This window comes from Eurosta solidaginis, chromosome 1 (assembly GCF_040869045.1).
Source record: "Eurosta solidaginis isolate ZX-2024a chromosome 1, ASM4086904v1, whole genome shotgun sequence".
NCBI lineage: Eukaryota > Metazoa > Arthropoda > Insecta > Diptera > Tephritidae > Eurosta > Eurosta solidaginis.
This window is the reverse complement of record NC_090319.1, coordinates 372287783-372308256: the sequence shown is the minus strand read 5'-3', so window position 1 is coordinate 372308256 and position 20474 is coordinate 372287783. Positions and strand designations below refer to the sequence as shown.

General features: G+C 34.6%; 2 protein-coding genes across 3 annotated transcripts in view; one reads left to right on the top strand and one right to left on the bottom strand.

Annotated features, from left to right (window-relative positions):
• fru (fruitless) overlaps window positions 1-20474 on the bottom strand; it is a 171953-nt gene that overhangs the window by 16235 nt on the left and 135244 nt on the right. The window lies entirely within an intron of this gene.
• Wdr37 (WD repeat domain 37) overlaps window positions 1-20474 on the top strand; it is a 199162-nt gene that overhangs the window by 149965 nt on the left and 28723 nt on the right. The window lies entirely within an intron of this gene.

Below are 20474 nucleotides of genomic sequence, written 5' to 3'. Positions count from 1 at the left end.
TCAATAATTTTAGTTTTAGATTCCAAAAATGATACGATGACAGAAATCATATGTATGTAAATATATTGTAGCGGGGTATATGAAACGAAATGTCGTTAATATAAACTTGCGGGTATGATAAATAAAAAACCGCACGCGCTGATAAATAAAAATTATAAAAATAAAAAAAGAATATATGCAAATTTTGTTGTGGGTGATTAAACAAAGTAAAAATTTTCCGAGGAACTAAATCTTAATAGTGAAAATTCGTATAAAGTGCGTGTTGAAAAGTGGGGTTGAAACGAAAGGGGTAGAAAGAAGATAGATAAAAGAAAATTAAAGTTAAGTAAACAAAAGATAGTCAGAAGAAGGAGTGATGGCGAGTTTCTGCGTAACACACAAATATATACAATGTTTTAGAAAACTTGTGTTTATTGTAAAACGAGGAATTTTGAACAATAGGCATAGATAATTATTGGGGACACCTTAGGTAACAATAATATTTATGTACACACATACACACATACATTAAAAAAATTATGCAAACACACATATAAGAGAATGCTATCAGGTGGTTTATACAAAATGAAATGTCTTTAACTTGGTTTTCGAAACTTTACTTGCTATATATATGTACAAGTTGTGTTCATTAAAATAGCAAAATAGATTAATTGGCAAATCTTAAAAATTTAAAATTTTATTTGATTTTTGCTATGTAAAACAATTTCCAAAACTTTTTCGAAAATTTCATAAAAATTTAAATTACTTGTATAGCGAAAACTATGAAAAAACCTCTCTCCCAATCATTTTCGGTAAATTTCGAAAATTCAAAAAGTTTTTGAAAAATTAAAAAATTTGAGAAGAATTTCAGGACCTTTTTGAGTACGTCTTTTAATTCATTTTAGTTTTAGTCAAAATTCGTCTTGATTTTCGAAATTTAATAAAGAAAATCATACACACTTTGAGTTAGAACTTTTACAACTAAAACTTAATGAAATAAAAACGTGCACTAAACAAATTTCGAAAGGCCTTTCGGAAATATTCGAGAATTCAGGAGTTTTTGAAAACTTCAATAAAAACTAATAAGCCATGACAAATTTTTTGAAAAAAATTTGACGTTTCAAAAAGTTTATGAAACCTTCATCAAAATTTCAATTTTGAAAACGATTACGGAAAATAGCTGCTAGTAACGTTTTTTGCTTTTTTTTACCCGGAGGTAGGTATTGGTTACTTAGTGTTAACACTAATATATATGTATATACAAAAAAAAAAAAAAAAATGTACACAAATCGTTTTAGAAATAAGAAAGGGAAAAAAATTATTGAATCGAATTTAAATGTTTCATCCTATCCAATCCCCTTCTAATATCAAATTACTTAATTGCTGATCTATATACATAAAAATGGAGGCTATTTTTCCATGTAAAGGGTTGAGGGCTGAATAGCCAATATCATCATCATGTTTTGTAAAAAAATAAATTGACCGACGCTTCAACTCAATGGCGCCGGATGTGCCAATAACCCAAAGCTCGTCATTTCAAAAAATATTGATTAAAGAAAATAGAGAGAAGATAGGTTAATAGAAGCAGCAAAAACAAGTAAGGAAGGCTAAGTTCGGGTGTAACCGAACATCACATACTCAGCTGAGAGCTTTGGCGACAAAATAAGGGAAAATAACCATGTACGAAGATGATCCTAGGGCAACCCTGGAATGTGTTTGTATGACATGGGTATCAAATGGAAGGTATTAAAGAGAATTTTAAAAGGGAGTGGGCCATAGTTCTGTTGGTGGACGCTTTTTCGAGAAATCGCCATAAAGGTGGACCAGGGGTGACTCTAGAATGTGTTTGTAGGATATGGGTATCAAATGAAAGGTGTTAATGAGTATTTTAAAAGCGAGTAGCCCTAAGTTGTATATGTGAAGGCGTTTTCGAGATATCAACCAAAATGTGGACCAGGATGACCCAGAACATCATCTGTCGGGTACCGCTAATTTATTTATGTATATATGTAATACCACGAACAGTATTCTTGCCATGATTCCAGGGGCTGTTGAGTTCACCTGCAGAACTTTTTCATTTTCTTCTGCTTAATAATGTACGTGTCACACCCATTTTACAAAGTCTTTTCTAAAGTTATATTTTGCGTCAAAAAACCCATCCAACCACCATTTTTCATCCCTTTTTTATATTTGGTATAGAATTATGGCACTTTTTCATTTTTTGAAATTTTCGATATCGAAAAAAAGGGCGTGGTCACAGTCGGATTTCGCCCTTTTTTATTACCAAGATAATTTGAGTTCAGAGAATTACTTGAACTAAGTTTAGTAAAGATATATCGATTTTTGCTGAAGTTATCGTGTTCACGGCAAAGCCGAAGGACAGACGGTCGACTGTGTATAAAAACTGGGCGTGGCTTCAACCGATTTCGCCCATTTTCATAGAAAACAGTTATCGTCATATAAGCTATTCCAAATTCACAAGGATTGGTAAATTTTTGTTCGACTTATGGCATTAAAAGTATTCTAGACAAATTAAATGAAAAAGGGCGGAGACACGCCCATTTTGAAATTTTCTTTTATTTTTGTATTTTGTTGCACCATATCATTACTGGAGATGAATGTTGACATAATTTACTTATATACTGTAAAGATATTCAACTTTTTGTTAAAATTTGACTTAAATTTTTTTTTTAAAGTGGGCGTGTTCGTCATCCGATTTTGCAAATTTTTGTTTAGCACACATATAGTAATAGGAGTGACGTTCCTGCTAAATTTCATCATGATATCTTCAACGACTGCCAAATTACAGCTTGCAAACCTTTTAAATTACCTTCTTTTAAAAGTGGGCGGTGCCATACCCATTGTCCACAATTTTTGCTAATTTTCTATTTTCCGTCATAAGGTCAACCTACCTACCAACTTTCATCGCTTTATCCGTCTTTGGTAATTAATTATCGCACTTTTTCGGGTTTTCGAAATTTTCGATATCGAAAGAGTGGGTGTGGTTATAGTCCGATACATACCAAATTTTCTTAAGATACCTCAAAATTTACTCAAGTTATGGTGTTTACGGACAGACGGACAGACGGACATGGCTAAATGAATTTCTTTTTTGCCCAGGTCATTTTGATATATAGAAGTCTATATCTATCTCGATTAGTTTATGCCGTTACGGGGTACCGTTATGCGAACAAGGTTAATATACTCTGTGAGCTCTTCTCAGCTGAGTATAATTAAAGCGGAAGAGAGTAAACAACAAAAATAAATGCAGGAGTACGAAGAGAAAGAAGGTGGTACACACGAATAAAAAGATAAAACAAAAAGCGAGAGTGAGTCGGGAAGAGGAGCGTCTAACTATACATTGGAGTAAATTTAATATAATTTGGAGATCCGGTAATGATGCAGGGCGAAAGCGAATGTTAGAGTTTGAAACGGAAGAGTGGATGATGACATAGGTGATTTATGTACATGTATGTCCTGTCTGAGTCCCAGTTGTTACCAAATTAGTTCTTAATTATTGGCCTCTTCAATAAAAGTTTGCACTTCTTTAATTTCATTTAAAAAATATAAACACATTTAGGTACAAATAATTATAAAATGAATTTAAAGCGTGATACAGAGCACAGCAAATAAAAATTCTGCAAATTTAGATCAATAAACTGATAAGGCAAAAACGTGAGTTTAACGAAAATCTGAACACTAGAGTTTTCCAAACGACGAAGATAAGGTTAGCTTACGACCCTTTTCAACATCTTTTTTATAATAGCCCTATGCTGGCGTCTAGCATTATGTTTGGAAATAAATAACACACAATTGTTCACAACATTTTTTAGAGTGTATTATAAGGATTCAGATTTAGACTGTTCACTTGTTTGCTTCTCAGTAAGGAAAAGTCAGTTCTCAAATGCATTTCTAATAACCTTTGATGGCGTTCCTTAATTAAAAGTCAAGTCCCACTCCCACACGGGCGTTAAGGCTTTGAAGAGATTTACAAGGTATAATCGAAACAGCTGTTGCCTAGTTCGTCCTAACGTCCCTTATTCCTATTTTTTCCAAAATATTCAACAAGCTTAGATAAAAAAAAAAAAACAAACGTTTTCATACGTTAAGAAAAAAAGTTACCATCTGTGATCAAATACCGTAAACCGTGAAGCTTCAGAAATGCTGAATTGGATTAATGAAATAATAGAACCGTTTTCTCCTGTAAACTATTAAGTTTATGCCTCTGATAAAAAAACAATTAGTGTTTATACGGAAACATCTCGGAAACAACCGGCTTCGTTCAACGACAATGCGTATTTATTTATTTATGGGTTTATTTTTTTAGAGAATATCCATTGTGACAAACCATGGATATAGTATATGGCTTATGACCTTGCAAGTTATATGACTATTTAGAAACAGCCAAATATTTACCAAAGAATTGATATCATAGATAGATAAGCAGTTCCTCTGAGTGCAGGGCTGCTGCTCTATATTTGGTAGACATATGTGCAGCAGGGCCTATGGCAGCTCCAAGCAGTGGCTTAAGTCAATTTGTCATGTGCAATTGCCGTTTTCATTAATTGGTCAGTTTAATTGTAACTTTGTAGTCAAATCGAATCAGATGCGTTTGCCCATTTGACGTTGAACGTCAAGCCGTTTTAATTGACACGACCAAGTTTATGGTCAAATTTGACCTAGTGAAACCATTAAAAGAGATGTGTTACACAAAAAAATATAGAATATAAAAAATATTTGCTATTTCGATATACATATATTTTTTGGGTATCCCTTCTTATAGGGGTTTTTACCGACGAAACACTAGCTCTTCACAGCGAAATTTAATTTGAATAGCTCATGCAGCGCTCTGCTCTAGTATGTGAAATATTTCTTTGCGCAGCACTTCTCTACATCTATTTCAGGCATAAAATAAATAAATATTGAATTGAATCACAAATAATTGATTTATTATTTAAGTCTTCATAATGTGTTTTGTTTTGAAAAATAAAATTAGAAAAAAAAAAAAACACTTTTAGTAAATAAATATATGTATGAATATTCTTATAAGTAAGTATTTGTTGCCAAAACCATTTTAAAAACTTCTTAAAAATGTGTTAAATTTTGTTTTAAAATGTACATGTGTGAGTACTTTTCTACGTGAATATATATATATGCATGTGTATAACATTTATAGTAGATTATACTGCGAGTGCAAAATTAACTGAAAAACTGCTAAAAAAATGTGTTCTTTATTTTATTATATAATTTTATTGTGTATTTAAAAAAATACCTAATGAATTACATAACGAAAACTATATAGACTAATTTAAAAACAACTTTTCTAAAAAATTCGAAAATTCCATAAGGTTTTAAAAATTTCCCAGAAAATTTATTAATTTTAATTTAAATCGGAAATCTCCGACGCCGAAAGCCTGGTTTCCGCCACGTCAAATTGCGCAGGGGCTCTGGGCAATTTGTCGATGGAGGATGCTCTGCTGGATAGCGACGGAGAGGATCCCAACATCACGGTGATGGAGGCAGGGGAGTCTGAGCAAGCTCATGCTGAGGTTGCTCCAGATAAACCTGCACAAAATAAAGGCAGCCTCGGCTGCTCTCATCAGTCGCCTTTCTAAAGGCGACGTCGAAGTGGTCCTTATCCAAGAACCCTGGGTGAACAACTCAAGGATTTGCGGATTGGGGGCCACTGGGTTTAAGCTCATCCGAGCTGCAGATGAAGGTAAAGTGAGAACATGCATTTTAGTAAAGTCTGAGCTAAATATCTTTCTCTTGCCTAATTATAGCAATGGTGACATCACAGCGGCCAGTTTGTCAAGCGGAGGCACCCAATTAACGCTAGCCTCCGTTTATATGCCGTACGACGCAGAGGAACCTCCTCCGCAAAAGACGGTAAAGGATCTGGTGGCCGACTCAAGCAAAGGCCATCTGTTAATTGGGACAGACGCAAACGCCCACCACGTGCAGTGGGGTAGTTCCGACATAAACACTCGTGGTGAGTCACTTTTTGAGTACCTTTTAACAACTAACCTTGTAGTTTGCAATGTAGGTAATGAACCAACTTTTATTACTAAAAACCGTAGAGAGGTTATTGACCTCACTATTTGTAGCGAAAGCGTTTATGGGTGGGTTAAAAAATGGCGTGTTCTTGAGGAACATTCCTTTTCAGACCACCGCTATATTGAAGTAATGTTAGAGTTCTTCGTCGATCAGCCCATTGCGAGACGTAACCCACGTAATACAAACTGGGAACTACATAATGAGCTGTTAGCAAGAGAACTACCAGAACTGCCCCCACAAAGCCTCTCATCAACGATGGAGCTAGAGGGTCTGGTAGAAACCTTCACATCGGCTTTCTCAAAAGCCTTAGAACAGGCCTGTCCATTGCCAAAACCGCGCGGTAAGCGTAAACCTCACTGGTGGTCCCATGATCTGGACCTACTTCGTAAATCCTGTAGAGAACAGTTTAACAAAGCCAAATTCTTCGATAACGGGTCACAATGGCTAGAATACAAGGACAAACTAAGAACCTACAAAAAAGTCCTGAGACAAGCGAAGAGAACTTCATGGAGAAACTTCTGCACTGGAGTCGAAAGTGTCGTGGACACATCCAGGCTACGGTGCGTGCTTTCTAAGACGCAAACAGCTATTAGCTTTCTGCGGAGACCGAATGGTACCTGGACCAGCACAGAAGGGGAAACTCTAGAGCTGCTCCTGGACACACATTTCCCGGGAAATATGACAAACGCACCGGAAGTACCTGCAGCAAACCAAGCTGTGAATATACCCATCACTGAGGAGAGAGTGAGGAGAGCAGTCAAAAGTTTTAAACCTTTTAAGGCTCCTGGACCAGACGGGATTGTACCCGCTCAACTTATCTACTCTTTGGAGGTATCAGTCAACTGGCTGCGGCACATATATACCGCTTGTTTGGCTATGAACTATATTCCGTGTGCATGGAGGAGCGCCACGGTCATATTCATTCCTAAGGCAGGCAAAGCCTCTCATTACGAGCCGAAGGACTATAGACCTATCAGTCTTTCATCCTTCGTACTCAATACCCTAGAGAGAATAGTTAGCGATTTTCTCACTACAAGCATTGATAGGAATCTCATTTCGGACTATCAACACGCGTACACCAAAGGTAAATCTACGGAGACTGCGCTACACAACCTAGTCTCTACTATAGAAACATCCTTGTTCGAAAAGGATTATTGTCTTGTGGCCTTCCTAGACATTGAAGGAGCATTCAACAACATAAGTCCAGACGCCGTTAACATTGCTTTAACTGATCTGGACGTAAATAGACCCCTAGTGGGACTAATTGATCAACTGCTCAGGGGAAGGAAAGTGCTCTCCTCACTGGTGAAGGTTGAGGTAACACGATTTGTCGCAAGGGGCACGCCCCAGGGTGGTGTCCTTTCCCCCTTACTATGGAACCTAACGGTAAACTCGCTATTAAGAGATACTAGTTGGGGGAGCGGGAAGGTCGTGGCATATGCTGATGACCTAGCGATTATCTACAGAGGCAAGTTTCCTCAAACTTTGTGCGACTTGATGCAGGTAGCATTGCGAGAGGTTTCCTTGTGGGCTTCCCGATGTGGACTCAGCGTCAACTCCGATAAAGTAGAGCTTGTCTTATATACCAAACGATACAAAATACCATCGTTGAACCTACCTGAACTAAATGGGGTGCGCCTAAGCCTGGCAGATAAAGCCAAATTTTTAGGCGTAGTTTTAGACAAAAAGCTGAACTGGAAGGACAACGTTATCCAGCGACAAAAGAAAGCGTACATTGCATTATATACGTGTAAAAGAGCCATTGGCAAAAAATGGGGACTCACCCCCAACATATGCAGATGGATTTATACCGCGATTATCAGACCCATACTGCTGTATGGGGTAGTCGTATGGTGGCCAGGCTTGAGCAAGGCGTCAAACCTAAACTTGTTGGGTAAAGTCCACAGATCCAGCATGATAAGCATAACCGGGGCTCTAAGAACAACGCCTAGCGAAGCTCTTCAGGTCATTCTTGACATCTTTCCACTGGATCTGGCTGGTCATCGAGCAGCGGCAACGTCAGCCCTGCGTCTAAGGGAGTTGTCGTGCTGGAACAACAGGACCACAGGACACTCAAGTATACTAAACAAATACAGTTTTCTCCCTCCTAGCACGGATCGCTGTGCGACCACAACAGTTGCGGAAACCAACTTTAAGATAAACATACCCAGCAGGGATGACTGGACGGAGTCGGACAAGTGCTTTGCTATGGGCAACAGCATTTCCATATACACGGACGGCTCCAAGCTAAACGGGAGAGTTGGGGGTGGAGTATACTCAAGGGACCTTGACCTCCAGCTCTCATTCAGACTACCCGACCACTGCAGTGTATTCCAGGCAGAAGTTGCAGCCATAATGGAAGCCGCAGCTAGGATAGGGACATACATTGTCGGCAAGGAAATTTTTATCTTCAGCGACAGCCAAGCTGCCATAAAATCTCTGGGCTCCCACTCGTTCAATTCTGAACTAGCACTAAACTGTCGCCGATCTCTTCAAGAGACGGCTCAACAGAACCGTGTACACCTCACATGGGTCCCTGGACATAGGGATATCGAGGGAAACTGTATTGCAGATGAACTCGCTAGGCAGGGTACAACCAAGCAGGTTCTTCCTGGACAAGAACGCTTAGGTATGCCCCTGTCCACATGCAAGCTAATGCTAAAAGAGCACATCTACCGTCAAGCCGACGAAAGATGGCTACAAACACCGGGATGTCGAACGTCGAAAGAAACCTGGCCTAAATGGGATCCTAAAAGGTCCCGTCACGTTTACAACCTAAGAAGGGGTACAATTTCCACACTTGTAGGGGCACTAACGGGTCATTGCCTCATAGGTAGGCATGCAGAAAGGCTAGGAGCGCCTTATCGTCGTTGCTGTAGGAGTTGTAAAGAAGATGAGGAGGAGGAAACGGTGGTTCACCTCATCTGCAACTGCCCAGCGCTAAGCGGAGCACGGCAGCGCTTTCTGGGAGCTCCATTTCTTGATACTATGAGTTAGGTTGTGGAGCATGACGTCAAGGACCTGGTAGATTTCATCAGGTCCTCAAAATGGTTCGAAGAGGAGAGGTAACGGTGTTTTTCGTGGTATCACAACGGGCCTAGTACTACTGGCCTAAGTGTGCCCTCGGGCAGCCACCCCAACCTAACCTAACCTAATTTAAGATTTTAAAACACTTGTACTATCTCAAAAAGCTCATTGATTTTGGAAAACTTGTTTTATTCCATAAAAAAATAAAATTTTACGTACTTTTTATGAAAGAAAATCGAATACTACATTTTCACTGGCCTCAAATGCGTACTTCCGAATGAATCATTTAAAAGCGTTTACATTGTCCTCATTTGCATTTCGCTTAAACATCCCTTCAAGACTCGATAGCTAGGCTACCAATCCATCGCAAGAAAATGCACTGACGTAATTGATTTAGCAATAAACGATAAAAATTGAAAAAATATCAAAAATACGAAGCAGTTTCTTGTAGAATTGCCAGTTCGGCTTTCAAAACCTAGTGGAAACTGCTATTGATAAATCTGGTACAGCACTAAGAATATGAGACGTCGTTTAACCATTATGTTCTTGCCGGGTAAATAAATATCGAAAGCGTGTCCAAATGCGATCAAATGAGTCATTTCCGAAAAGCGATTTGAATTAAGAAATGCGCCGCATTTATAATTTTTCACTCAAAATTACTCATTTGCTGCAGTGTAAATGTGATATAAACAGCATTCGGCATAAAAATTGTAAAAAATCAAAGCAAATTTAAAGGGACTTCAAATTTATAAACTGTTATACTAAAATGGGTTGCACAACAAAAGAGTTTCATTAAATTGTAAATAAAAACTTTTAAACATTCCTGATTATTGGTCCATAATGAAGTTTACTTCATTATACGTCATTATGTCCCAATAAGCAAAAAAAAAAAAATTGAAAAAAAAAGTTCGTGAATTTTTTTATTGAACTTTCTGGACGAATAGGCCCAGCATATTAAAAAAATTTCACATTTTATCGAAAACTTTTGTTGTTCCAAAATTTTTGTATTGAAGTTTCTGGACGAACAGGACCAGCATTTTAAAAAAATTTCGAATTTCATCGAAAAATTTGTTGTTCCATTATATTGAATTCGACTACAAAATGCATATGTAAAGTTTTCTAAATAAAAGTTTCGAAATTGTTATGAAGACCGAAAAATTTGTCGAATTTTTTCGAAAACGTTATTCTTGCACTCATTTCAGTTGTACTACAAAAATCCATACTAACATATTTTTCTAAAAAATTTTAACTTTCATAAAGATTTTCAAAAACTTCCTGAATTTGCGAATTTTTTCGAAAATGTTTTTTACGGGTTTACATACTTTTCGTTGTATAATTCATTAAAGTTTTCTTTTTAACAAATATTTTCCTTTTTCTAAAATTATAAAAAGGGTTTGAGCTTTCGCCTTTTCGAAAATGTTTTTCAAAATGGGTTATATAGATTTTCTTATATAAATCATTAAAGTTTTCTTTCAAATTAATAAAATAATTAGATAATGAACATAAATGATAACTTTTTTTTTAATTTTGATGTTATTTTTTTACACGGAGGTGTGTACACCCAAAAAAAATTTTCCAAATACTATAGGACAGTACACTAAAATGGATTTTGCATACACCTAAACCTTTTTCTCATATAAGGCCGCTGTTCTATGCCTTATGATAAACTTTTTTGGTGGGTATGTACGCAGGATGCTTTTTTTTAGAAAGCTACATGCATATTATATGCATGTATGTATTTGTTTTCCATATTCTATGGGATTGTAAAATGCGCCTTATTGCCGTGAATCTTTGTTAGGTTTAGTAGCAATTTTGACAATTTTGCAAATATTTACACCTTTACAAATATTTACTTATAGAACTACTTTAGAACTAATTTTTTTGGTCAAAATGTTATAAATTTCATATTTGTGTACAATTTTTTGCTTTAGTTGTTTAATCTTTTTTTGCCTTAAATTTTAGTATTGGTTACAATGATATAATTAATTATTATGTGTACGCTAACCGCCACTCGAGTGTGAAATTTATATGAGCATGATCTTATGTTTATATTTACATGAATATTACGAGTTACAATTTATGTGAAGTGCGTAAATTTGTTATGTGAAATTATATGATATTGAAAATTTTTGGATTTATGTTTGTGTTGTGTTTGTTAGTTAATATACATATTGTCTGCACCAACAAAAATTGTTATACGTGTTGAGTAAATTTTTTTTTCTTTATTGCTTATTACACCAGTTTTAGTTATTACCCACATATCTTCGTTTGCCATTTTTCGATTTTAATTTTGTTTACCTTATGTTCTAACTACCATAAAAGCTTTTTTTTTTAAAGGAAAGCACTTTTTCTGCTCTCCTGAAAATTTAGAGTGTTTTCTTATAACCGTTATGAAAAAAAAACAACGAGACCGCATTTTCAAACCAAATTCTGAAGTAGGAAGATCTTCTCTGTGAGAGGGCGATCGGTTATATATAGGTCAGCATCAGCCTGGCAACTGCTTGTTTTACCGTTTTGAAAGCTTCAAAACCTCACCACACAAAATTCTTAAAAATGTATCAGTAGAAGTTTATCGCAGCAAGCATACCATAATCATTAAGATTAAAGTAGGGGCGGTCGTGGTTTTCTTGGAGAGTGTGATTTTTTGTTTTTTGTATATATGCATGACAGTGTCAAGCAAATGTTTCGGACTCATCTCAAGCTAGGACCAGTTTCCAGGTATATACACAACATTTACCTCGCTGTACTTGTCAATAGAAATTAGGTAGCTCAAAACTATTTATTAGCTTAATATTTTCTTTATTTTATCTATGGTTTTGCTTTCATTGCTTATATTCCAAAGTACAGCTGATAGCGAAAGTGTTTTCCTTTTTCTCCTCTTTCGACTAGCTCGTGACTAAAGCCCGTTTTCTGTACAAACGGTTATCGTTCCACGGCGGCTTATGTGAAAGCTAACCGAAAGATTTCTGATTTGCTCTTAATGTCGGTTGCTTCAAAGCGGACTGTGGATACGTAATAGAATAGGTGAAAAGGTCTGAGTGTTGTTGAGCGGCGATCGAGGCCGTCACAGGGCGAATATTCCGCAGAGAAAATACCAAGTACAAACGAAACTGAAGTGGAGTAGACAATTACTTCTGAATATTTCGTATGGAAAATATTTGAAAAGAACTCGTGTTACAAAAGAAAGGTTAAAAAAAGTTAATCCTCAGCGCGTATTCGGTCAAAATAAATATGCGTTCAAGAATACCCCAACTATGATGTACTTTCTCATAGTCAAGAAATATATATTTTAATTAGCTTTACTATTAAACCTATTACTATTCAAATCCATCACAAGTAATCGTTTAAAGCGTTCTGCATTTAATTTTTGATATTTTATTTTTCTTACTTTTCAAATAGAGCAATTAAATTATCTCAAAAGCATCTTAAAGATGACCGTACCGAAACGATATCGAAATCTGTGATATGAAGAATAATATGACTTCATATGATATTTTGGTTTAATACACAAAATATATTTTATAAGCTGTGCTTTTTTTTTACATCTATATACAAATGCACTTAAACTTCACATGGATTTCTGAGTGTGTAACTTTATCTACAATTATGAAATAATTGCGGAAAAAATTAGTTACCACTGAAATGTGCCTCTCCATTTTATCTCTGCTCTATTCTCTACATCTGTGTGACCACCATTCGTAGCAACCGATTCAGCTTTAGGTTATACACTATGACCAGCAGAGGTGCGTGTCTCCGCTATTCGGTAAACCCCGTTTTGTAGCGAGTTATTTAGCTTTGCTAGATGGGTCTTCTTAACCTTATTTAAGTAATGATAAGCGTTTTGTTTTACACGCAAATGTAGATGTTTATACATGGAAAAAAAATAACAAGACAATTTGTGTACCCGCTTAAATCAATGTTTAAATGAAACTAAATAAAACCTTGCTGCCTTTTTACTCCTGCGGTTTACGATTGGGTTATTTACTTGGTGAAATTCGATTGTGTATGTGTATATCGTATGTGTGAAGCACCATTATTTGTTGACGTCCTGACAAATATTTTCAGCCCAATAAATAAAAGTTTCTTCTCAAATTCTTCTCAAATAGTTGTGACCGAGCTATGGCGCCCGAGCAGATATTGGTCACTATTATGACGCCTTTATTTCTTCTTCAAAAGTTTTACTGCGAAAGCATTACATCACTTACATAGCATTTCTACTTTTAGGAAAAAAAATTAAGGAAAATTTGATAGATTAAACAAAAAATACAAAAAACAAGACATTTTATGTGCACACCTCTGTTCTTGTTTGTATAGTTTTTATGTATATATGTAGGTATGTATGTATGCAGGTACGAGTATATGTTATAAATTGATATTGAGTTAGTTTACTTTCAACACCCCTCCTTCCTGAAATAAAGTTTTATAAAATATTATGTATAAATGGGTATGTGTGAGAAAGACAAGTATAAAATCTTAGAGGTACACATGTACATACATACAAATATAAAGTCTACAAAGACTTTAACTTAATAGGGGAGCTTGTGTTATTGTTGTTTTAGTGTTTTTCAACGTTAGCTAAATAATTTTCAAATTTATCGGCCAATTCCTGTTTTTTTCTTTATTTTTTGATTTTGAAATTTTGCAATACAAATTTACAAAAGGGAAACTATTAAAATTTCCACTAAATTTTTTTTCAACATATCTGTTAATTTTTTTGAAAGGAGAATTTATGTAATAATTTGTATATATAATTTTTGCATGTTAATACTTTTAATGGTTGGTTTGTGATATATAAACCTAGAAGGGGTTAATTGTTTGCTAATTATTTTGCAGCGCTTACTTCTTTTGTTTAATAATAATCTAATTCTTGTTCTTTTTTATATTTCCTCTAAATTCGAGATACTGTATAATAAACGAAAGTAGAATTATAAAATGTGCAGAAAATTTTAAACTTACCATTTTGAGTTTAATCTAAGAATTGTTATTTACCTGTTGTGCTATGTTTTATATGCACTTTTTTGTTTGTTTAAAAAAAGGCACTCAATTTTAAATTTAAATGATTGCGTGCGGCGTTTAGTATGTAGAAGAAACATTTTTTTTTCAAGAAAAAGGTCGTTAACGCAGTAAATATTTACCTCCCCCGAATTTCTAAAAGAATTTGTAATGTCATTTTGTAAAGGCTTAAAAACGTTTTTTTAAGAGTTTGGTGTTAAAAAATATAAAATGATTTATTTGCGTTCAAAACCTTAATAGAACTGTACCTGCCGTGCACTACATAAGTCTGCTTCTGTAAACATCTTTCAAATCCTTTCATGAAAACATGACAACTAGACATTTTTGAACTTTTTTAACTTTATTATGCAATTTTTGGTTTTAATCTCACATTTCTTTTAGTAGAACTACTACAATTATTATTTTATATAACTAGCTGAAGGACCATATTCTTACTCTTTATTTTGCATTGTATGAAACCATATTTCATATATGTACATGTCTATTTAGGCTTCTTCACTTGCTTTGCTTGAATATACATTCAACATCCAAACATTTAATTTTTTTAAATTGCTGATGTGTCTTTGACTGTTCTGCTTTTTCAATAACTTAAATAATATATTGAAAATTAAAAAAAAAAAAAACATTTCTGAAAAACACTGTTGCAATAGACCAAATGAGGTGTTTTTCTGCAAGAGGACATCACACAGATAATTATTCCAGAACAAGTTATAGCCCAGCACATCCAAGTTTTTTTATTATTTTCCTTTGTTCAGTTTACAGTCATCATACAGTTACAATTTAAACGTTTTTTATTTCTACATAAAGGGTTTGAGCTATGTTGCCCAATCAGATATTGGCCTTTATTAAAATGGTAACAGTGAGTATATACACTTTGTGACGTCATTACCATTCTACTAAGTTGCATAAAAAACAGTTGCACCGCACGCGTTAGTTATTTTCATATGCACGTGAAGTGTTTAAGTTGTTTCGCCAGATATTTAGCGCTATCGAAAGAGAATTTTCCGCGTTCACAGTGTTAGTATGAAATGTAAATTTATCAGTAAAAATCAGCATCACTTTGTCCACTAAAGCCCTTATGTTCTGTACAAATGGTCCAAAGACCCCGTGACCTTTTATTTAAAATAAAATGAACTTTGATTTTCTGGACTAAAACTATCTTTAGCAAATATGTTCTGTCTGGAAGTCACCTTGCCTGGTCTGTTTGCAAACAAATGTTCTGAATTTGTTGTACTGCGTAATTACATTAATTTAGAAACATTTTTGTTTCAAATAATTTCATCAAATGCAAGCGATAGGGGTATTTATACAAAGTTATCGGAAAATTAAACAAATTTTTACACCAAAAATACCTGGAGGTTCAAACTCTGTAATATTTTAGTATCAAAATATTTCGAGATTTGAGCAATAGAAACGAACAGCCAAAAGTTGTATTTTTTGAAACAATTTTTTTAATTCGGGGAATTTCAACACATGGTATTTCGCAACAGAAGTTGTTCAGGGTTCTGAAATCTGCTTTGAAAAGCCATTTGTGTCTCTCACCAACCCGAGATACGGATATATTTAGTGAAGATTATAAAGTACATAAGCTTGTGTCCCGACCTGAAATTTGTAGTATTAGAATATTTTGAGACTTATAGGCTGTTCTTATATCTTATAGAGTGCTATTACTATAGCTTGGTCACCATGAGTTGCCCGGTACTTGTTGCTTCGTTTGTTCTCAATGTGTTGACATTCGTTTTTGAGTGCGCAAAATTACTCTAGATCATGGAGCAAACAATTTCTGTCAAATTAAATGTCAGTTTACTTTAACCGAAGATGGTGAAAACAGCAATAAATGTAGAAATCTAAACCTTTTAATAATAAAAAGGACAGCTGACTTTAAGTGAATACCCCTATTACATAAATCTCTATCAGACCTGGAGATCGTTTGCTGTTCTATTAAAACGTGTAGTGAAAAGAAGGTTTTCATTGCTTTTCATTAAGGGTTTTCCTTTGTATTTTCACTTAGGCTTATTTTTCGATTCTCATTTGATATAAGAAAAAGAGTTCTTTATCCAGTGGTCATCAAAATTGAAACTTTGGCTGTGTTAGTAAGAGTGAAATCATAATGGTCCTAGATCAAGGAGCAACGAGGCAAAATGTATGCAAGCATTTTAATTAACACTCAAAAAACAATTTGTAAGTATGATATAAAAATAATATTTTATTGTTTTAGTCTCACAGAAAATTTAAACAAAACAACATTAAAGAATTAAAACATTCTTTCCATGAGCGTTTCTTTGCAAAATATAATTTTTGAAATGCGCAAATTAGCAATAGCCTCCCCTGATGATTGCGTGAAATTAACGCGAAGAATTATTTCACTACCTGACGACGTCTTACTTAGGGCCAGATTATGTATGACGCCGTCACACTTTGCGTCGCTGTCAATTTCACAGTCACCATTGTATAATACTAAAAATTTCAAAAAGGCATACATGTTAACTGTCACTCACTAAATTGAATGAACGGTCTTATATGATAAGAATTTTGGTTCACACGAGAAAAAATTACTTGTTTCGTTACATATAATAAGCCCCTTAATCTCCATTTGATATGTATTTTTAAACTAACTTTGTTCTGAATTCGCAAATGCATTTTTGCTAAACGCTTATACTCTACGCATACTAAAAGCACTATTTTGTTATGGAATTCACCCTACTTCTAATGGAATTCACCCTACTTCTAAAATTAAGAAATTTCAAATTAGGTAGTATTTGTTGGTGGTACTCTCAATTGCTCAAACGAATAAACAGCCATTTTCGATTAACCCTAACATGGAACTAATTAAATCTTTCTGCTCTTTTACTCTTGCCTTTGACGATCGGATTGTATACACATTTGTCAAAATACACATTTTCGACCAATGATCGTTATATCCTTCCCAAATAGCTAACAAATTCACAATTATTGTATAAAAAAATTGTGAAAAAAAGCGTTTCGTTCCAAACGATGAACAGCACCAAAAACAAATTGGGAATCAAAATTTTCTCCAACCGTTGATAGTTTCCGTTGTGTTGTTTATCAAGATGGCATACACTTGCATTGTGGATAAGACAAATGTGATATCTTCTGCATAGACTATAGTGACTATTGTGATTTCATTCTGTATCTCTCTCTAACACCCGCCAAAGATAGCAAACCGTGTGCGTTGCCATATTGAACATTCTGTCAAAATTCTGGCAAAACGTTAAAAAAGGGGCCATCTTGAACATCCTGCCATACAGTTGACTTATTTTGTGCACAATGTACACTTGAGGAGGTGTCTCAGTCTCTCTTGTTATTCTCGATTAGTGCATTGAAACTCTTAAATAGCCCGTTTAATTCCTGAATTTTGACATTGAATTTTGATATAAGTTTTGACTTTTTCATTCCTCGTGAAAAAAGCATATGCGAAAACTTAAAAACTGAAAACTTTTATTTCACGTTTTAATAGAACGCGAATTATCATCCGGAATTATTGTTCCTGCGTGCACAAAAACATTTTGTTTCAAACAACAAGAATCGAACAAAAATGCTCCAATTCAATTCATTTCAGTTGTTCAAGGCTACTAAAGTTGAAATCGAGTTGGAAAAATTTTCTCGAAAAAAATAAGGTAACTCACTGGTTCGCTTAAATATGTATATAGTATTTTTTGAAATACAGCTCTTGTGGAAACTATAAGAAATCTCTGATCTTTTAAATATTAATTATAATTCTGTCGTTATTTTGCATTTTTTTACGAATATTCATGTGAGTCAGCTAATTGTTTTCACGTTAAAAAAAGTATAGCTCAAGTTTAGATCAAAAGATCGAAAAATTCTTGTCTTCGCTATTATCGACTAATAAGACAGCTTTATTTTTTAATTTTTATATACGGTCTCTTCAAACTATTTACTACATAACCTATATATAACAATATAAGTAAATTAGCATATAACAATTATTGAAACAACGCATCTTATACCATAAAAATATTTTTTTAACAAAACGAATTCATATTAAATTTTAATTTTACTAATATTTTGAACTACATAAATTACTAAATTGTATTTAACTTACTGAAATTGTTCAATGGCAGGACTTAAAAGTGTTAATGTTGACAATACTACATGAAGTGTTATTTTCTTTATTGGAATTCCTGGTATAATACTTTTTTTTCACTTTTTATATTTGTATAAATAAATAATTATAAGGTTTCGCGCAATGGTAAAAAAATACTCTAATTGTAAATAAATTTTCAAAACTACGAAAATTTTATGAAACATGTTCGATGTTTTTATCGGTGGTTACAATGTGAAAAGTTACAAAAACAAAAAAAAACAAATTTGCTAAATAAAATATTTTGAATTTTTTCATTCATACCACTTCAGTTTATTGCTTATCTCAGTTGGATGTGTTTAATAAAATTAAAAAAAATACTAACGGTAAATATGCAATACTACAGTCTACTAAAGATTCGAAAATTTTCCCGGGCGGGTTAATACTCGTGCTTTGTTTTGCTAAACCACTTTTAGTGTTAAATCTAATTTTTTTACAATTTTTTTTATTACTTACATAATGTTATGTGTTGTAATAATTATTTTGTATATTTATTCAACGCATATTTATTCGCGTTTGACTAATATTTGGTAATTTCTTTGGTTTAATTTGCTGTTTTGAAAAATTTACAACCAATAACGTTTTGTATCGTGCTTAAATTGAATATATTGTATTACTCTTTATTACTAAACCTAGTTTTTGTTTTTAGTAAGTGTTTGTGAATGTGTATGAATTTTTGGGTGAGTGTGAACTCAGCTTAAGGTCATTGCTATTGTAGACAACAACTGCATTTTTAACCGTAGAACAATTTTTTTAGCTTGTGATTTGTTGTTATCAGTTGCAGTGATTTTTATACGTGACAGCAACATTTGTGACGGTTACTGTACAGTGCAAGTAGAGCAACATGACATAAATCGCAGTTCAAAATCACGCTTAACAGTAATCACAACTACGGATCCAATGAAAGCAGTCTTTGCAGCAGCAAAATTAGCAGCGGCAATATGGATCATGGCGGCCACCGTGGTGTGATGGTAGCGTGCTCCGCCTATCACACCGTATGTCCTGGGTTCAACTCCCGGGCAAAGCAACATCAAAATTTTAGAAATAAGGTTTTTCAATTAGAAGAAAATTTTTCTAAGCGGGGTCGCCCCTCGGCAGTGTCTGGCAAGCGCACCGAGTGTATTTCTGCCATGAAAAGCTCTCAGCGAAAACTCATCTGCCTTGCAGATGCCGTTCGGAGTCGGCATAAAACATGTAGGTCCCGTCCGGCCAATTTGTAGGGAAAAATCAAGAGGAGCACGCAGCAAATTGGAAGAGAAGCTCGGCCTTTGATCTCTTCGGAGGTTATCGCGCCTTACATTTATTTATTTTTTAATATGGATCAGTGATTTGTGTTGTTATACACAGCTAGGCAAAACAATTTCTGTATCAAAAACTTTGATGTGTAAAACCACAATTGAGAATATAAGCTGCTGAAGTATAAGCAACATTTAGTGTTTATAAAGAAATTAAATAATACATTTCTTGAAAAGTTTTGGTCGCTGTAATATACCGACGGCGACAGCTGTTATTATGTAGTTCGTTTCCTAAGCTAAATTTATTCTTTTGTGAACCAGTCCCAAAAAAAAGTTTCTGATACTATGTCAAGAATACGCATGGTTTGATCGCCAAACTAGCTGTAGAAATATAAGTTACCTAGATCTAGACGTGAGCGAAATAGCATAAATTGATCAGTAGGAAACAAGCCGCCCCCACGAGCATGACTAAACTCCGTTTGTGCGCAAAGATACGAAAATATTTGCTTACATAATAATAACTGAAGCTGTTAAGAAGCCTGGAACAGCTGCGGTGTAGGTGTGCCGACTAATAGGCAATAAAAAAGGAAAGTAAGTAAACACGGCCTTTTCAACCTTCCGAGTAGTGCCGTTGAAAAAAAATCGCATAAATGCATCTGATTAAAAAGGCAAAACCTTTAAATAGCTGCAACAGATTTGTATAATTGATGAACAGGAGCGGACGAGAGAAAAGGAACATGAAGGAGCAGGTGGGAGACTAGGCCCCTTCAATTGTTCAAAAAGCCTTCAAAAAACGGAAAAAAAAATGTTGGCAAATTAAAGTCTTTGTAAATGCTTTTTATCCCATGTGTATTAGAGTGTAAGAAATGTCTAAACATTCGGGAAAAGTCTCAGCATACATCTATATTGGGTGCCAGGACATACGGGAATAGATGGTAATGAAAAAATGGGTGAGCTAGCTAAAAAGTGCACTCAATAAGATTGGGCGAGATTAAGAGAAAGCGAGAGTTGCACATGATCAACCAGGAAAAAAAGGCTAG